Here is a 5545-nt window from a genome sequence, read left to right on the forward strand (position 1 = left end):
AAATGGTACTATTATGATATTGTATTTGATATTTTCTCTGCATTATAAACTTGCAACTATTGGGTACACGTATATAGACATGCATATTATAACTAGTAAAATATGAGACATCGTTTGTGCAAGTCATTGTTCACCAAATAGAAAATCATTTATTATCCAGCAAATGACAATAGTTTTAATGATATCAAGGTTACAGGCTAGTTCATAACAAAGAAAAAGTTGATACCAGGAAAGAGAACACATTGCATTTCGATCACTACGTACCACACACCGAAATGTTTATTTAATTAGTGTCTGGCCTTCAACATAGGGCCATACATCTTATTTTAGACTTCAAAAGAAGAGCAGCTAAGATGATAAACTCTTGACTATTATATTTGCTATTTGGAATAAGATCTTCCCATCAAAAGATTTAAGTAGCTCTAGGAACTTGCATGATCTTTGTGTATGGTTTGTACAAGTAGACTTTGCGTCCGTTGATTGTTTGAATTGGTCTTGCATTGTCCTTCTGCAGAAAGGTAATTGATCACAAAATAGACCAGTTCGTCGACCATTAGCAAGAAACAAAATTGTTCAAGTAATCTAACGTTATAGCATTGCATTGAATATGGATAATTCTCAATCAGCCAACTTACATCATCTACAGCAGTTCTTAGTAGCTCTACTTGTCTTTCTGATACAGTCCTCACCTAAAACCATAATGAATTGATCATAAAGAGGAAAAGGTTAGGAAAGGACACAAGCACAATAGGTAAATTAAGATGATTCAAACCTCTTGTAATAGAATCCAAGTAACATTCTCGGTGCAAGGCGGAGTGGTTAGAGAACTAGAGTATCTATAATGGAGTTCCTTTCTTTATTGTTGGTGGAGATAAATACCCCACAACAACCTCATCTTTTTACGTTGTTATCAGATACTCCAAGTACTTCCTCAGCTGAGCCAATAAAGATTAGCATGCTTAAGTTGGCGTGAAGAGGAAATGGTAAAAGAAGGTAAAGTTCTTCTGATGTCAAACCTCTGAAAGGAAGGGATCCGGGGGGGAGCCAAATTGGTATATGATGCCAATGACAGCTATGCTTCCATCTAAACTCACGTGAACCAAATGCAACTCCAGCGGATACCTACAAGAATAGATATAGGACTTGGGTTACAATCACCAAAAGATCAAAGCTGGCAATTGACTTCCAAGTTATGATAGATTTGCTATGATTTTTGGGTTATCACAAAGAGGGATAATATCATGAAATATTTTGTGATGATCTCTTGGAATCAATTTCTCTAGGATTAGTTGTCTACAAAGGGGAGCAGAGAATATTGAAGCATTTTCTATTTAAAAAAAAAGAAGCAAAGTGTTAACATGTTTGCATGCTTGTGGGCATGCATATTTCTTATTTTTCCACTTTTAGAAACTTTACAAATATAAAATTTAAAATTCTAGATATAACAACTTAGGATCTCATCTAAACAAGACAATCCGAAAATTGGGTTGCTTAATCCTTGATAAATATCAAGATCTTCCAAGCATATACTAACATGCAAATAAACACATATCCACATGGGTCCTTCCTTATGTAAGCCCAAATATCATCACTAGGCTAAAGATCTAAATTTGATCAAATTCAATCACAAATATCATGATCAATTTGTGATTCATTCCATGAAGCCCATACTGTAATATCTCTTCATATGCATGAATTGTATGATAGGTCCATTCTAATAGGATAGATTATAACTATCCCAGAGATGTCATCCAAAAAAGATTAGATAAAAGATATTATTTCGGTTCCTTGATTAAGAAACCCATATGGGCATGTATTTCATCTCATATTAGTTGTATGTTGGAAAGATCTTAACTCAAATACTACCCATGCAAGCATATATTAGACCTACATTAGTTATATATTAACAAGATCTTGAAAACTTATATAAGGCTAAGAAACCTAAATAATACCTTTTGGCTAGTCCTTTTTAAGTGAGATCTTGGATGCTTATAAATGGTATCAAAGGTAACCCAATCTACAATTTATGTGGACTTGGGGATATGTAATATGTGCCCATTTGGAGCAGACAATGGGGCTAATGTGGCATGATGTTTATAAATTGAATGGAATTAGATTTGGACCCTTCATCCAATAAGAGCACTAGGACTTAAATAAAGGGAGTATGTCACAACCCATATGTAAATACTTGTTTTATATCAACTAAGAGATCTTGATTATCTTTTAGCTAGTCCTTTCTAGATGAGGTCCTAGATTGTCACATTAAATCAAATAAAGTATTATTAATTGAAATCCTCGATTTTTAATTGTCTAGGACAGGTTGTTATTTGAAAAGGGTAAAGCACACCTTATAATTTTGAGCGGTCTTGGCCAGGTTATTACACTAAATCAAGTAGAGCATCATTAACTGAAATCTATGATTTTTGAGCCTCCAAGACATGTTGTTACTTGAGAACTGTAGAACATATTTGAGTTAAGAGACCCTAGACATGTTTCTAATTCTAGAAAAAGGTTTACTTCTCACAAAATGCCACATAATTATAGAATTTCTTCTTCCCCCTCTCCACTAAGGGAAAAAAGCAAGTTCTACTTAGGTTTTGAATAGTTTCTCAACTTTTATTTGGTCAAAGCTTACTAAGAATGGCTTAATAAATCATCATATAATAAATGTTATTTATATAAAACATATGGAGTGATGCTAAAGTAACTTTGTATGGTCACTCATGTTCATTAATTTCAAAGGGAGCTATTCAAAGGGATAATTAGAATACATTGCACCAAATGACTTGTTGAATGACATTTTCAAGTTATATCGAAACCATTTTTGAAATGTACAAATCCTATTTCAAAAAACCCCTATATTCTAGTGGCACCTCCCTCAAGCCACCCAATGTCCCTCCCTCAGGCCACCCAATGTCACCCTCCCCATGATAAATTTATGGGACTGAAATAAAGGCTGGAGATGGAGTTATACAAAAAGTACCTCCGGCCAAAAAATTTATGCTCAGTAGGTGAGTGCCAGTGACATTGTTGAAGAACATAGGCCTTGCCATCAATCAAAAGAAATCCTGCACCAAGTCTTGTCCCTTCGGTCCAGTTAATCTGCATTCACATAAGAAAAATAAAAAAAAATAAATAAAATTTTAAAAAAAATAATAAAAAGAAAACTGAAATAAAACTGAAAGATAGTATAAAACATAGTAATATCTTTCCGTTTATTTAGTGAATAGGTTAAGAGAACTTTTGCCTTTCTATTTACAAATAGAAAAGAAAAGAAATCATTGGCTCCTTTTTTTTCATCATCTTCTTCTTACCCTTATTTCATAACCCCTATTTTGCATAATTGCATAGGTGCTGTTATAAAATATCATCAAACTTCCAATACTAGAATTCTCTTTAATATTCTTATGATTTATATCTATTGGTGACTGCTTCTTTCCATCTTTACATACTGCCCAATCTGGATCCAGCTCTCCCCAGTGTTCAAGCCCAAATTCACTATTTTCATCATAGTTAAAATACTTCTCATCTCCTGCCATATCAAAGACAAAATTAATGAGTTCTGTATAATTAAGTTATCTAGTATAAGATTGACTAAGTAAATATAACTATAGACATCTTTAACGAAGATAGAAATATTACCTTATAACTATTGCAAAAAGGACTATTTTGTTTTGCAACTGTTGGTAGTGTTTGGGGTGTACAAGGAATGGGGTACACCTTGTGTTGGTGTCACACACAGAATTTTCAGTTTTTTTAGGATATATTTGGATATTCTTCTAAGACGGATTAAAAATCCTATAAGAATTGAACTTGACCCATCCTGCACTAAACAATGTGCATAGCTTGCATCTAATATTATAGAATATGAGATCCGACGTAGCTCAAGTCAATTGGATCTCTTTCAGTCTATTGTTATAGGATGGAAAAATTTGGTGGGGTAATTTTTTTTTCTCTCTATAGGATTTAGGTCAATCTACTCTAAAAAGTTTCTGTGAATACTATGAAATGGCCTAACCTGTGCTCTTGTCAATCCTACTAGTTTGTATAGGATTATCCCAAACAAGCCCTTAGTTTTGCTCTCTTTCATTCCCTCAATAAAATTGAGATGACATTTGTCACCATTTCTTGATGAAAAAATAAAGAAAAAACTAAAGCAATAGGGATGAAATAGAAAAGTCTGTGCTTTTTTTTTTTTAAAGCAAAGAAATTAAATCTAAGATGGCTCTAGGTTCCAATTAAACAATGAAATCTAAACCAAATCAGCTTCTCCAAAACCTAGATCTATATCCAATTCTCTCGCAAACCACCCCTATTCCTACCTGCACAACACCCCCCCCCAACCCCCGCACCTAGAAAAGGAAAATTCTTTAGTTAGCAATGGAGTTTATGTTCGCTTAAACTATTAGATTATCTGGTCCAACACAGTCCTTTCAAGTATAAGCAAAAATGATGAAATTCTGCAAAGTGCATTTCCCACTCAATTAAAACTCAGATCTTAGTTTAGGACAAAGATTTAAATAACAGTATTATAACAATTATATGATGGTAACATGTTTTTAGCAGTATAATGGTCTATATTATAATATATAGATAATGATTATTATTTTATTTCAAAGGGATAAAGATAAATATGAACTATAATTATCAAAGTCCAATTTTTTTTAATCATGAAATCTCAAGTTGTTAAATAGAGGGATATGGCATCATTTTTATCTAATGGCTATTTCCAATTCCGCGTAAAGGTTGTAATTTTTTTTTTGTTTCTGACAGAAAAATTATTTTTTCATTAGATTTCTCTTTGAAAAGCCACTGTATGGTGCAAAACACACACACACACACATACATAAACATATATGTATACATACATACATACATACATACATACATAATATATATATATATATATATATATATATATGTGTGTGTGTGTGTGTGTGGTGTGTGTGTGTGTGTGTGTGTGTGTGTGTGTCTATATATATATTATATACACACACAGATACATACATACATACATACATACATACATACATACATATATATATATTATATATATATTATATATATAACAACACACACACACACACACACACACATATATATATATATACATACATACATACATACATACATACATACATAGATATATATTTATATATAATATTAATATATATATAAATAATATATATAATATTTGTATGTATGTTATGTATGTATGTATATGTATATCATATATGTTGTTATATTATACACTATATATTCTATATATACTATATATGTACATCATACATATAATATATATATATATATATATATAATTATATATATATATATATATATATATATATATGTATTAGTATGTATGTATGTATATATATATTATAATATATAATTATATATATATATATATATATATGTATGTATGTATGTATGTATGTATGTGTGTGTGTGTGTGTGTGTATGTATATACACACATACATACATACATACATACTTATATATACATACATACATACATATATTATATACATACATATATATATAT

At 31.1% G+C, this 5545-nt stretch overlaps 1 pseudogene; it reads right to left on the reverse strand.

The window, feature by feature from the left end:
- Positions 1–422: 422 nt before the first annotated feature.
- Positions 423–5545, reverse strand: part of LOC140852399 (alpha carbonic anhydrase 7-like) — a 13267-nt pseudogene continuing 8144 nt past the window's right edge.

This window comes from Elaeis guineensis, chromosome 11, assembly GCF_000442705.2.
Source record: "Elaeis guineensis isolate ETL-2024a chromosome 11, EG11, whole genome shotgun sequence".
NCBI classification, from domain to species: Eukaryota; Viridiplantae; Streptophyta; class Magnoliopsida; order Arecales; family Arecaceae; genus Elaeis; species Elaeis guineensis.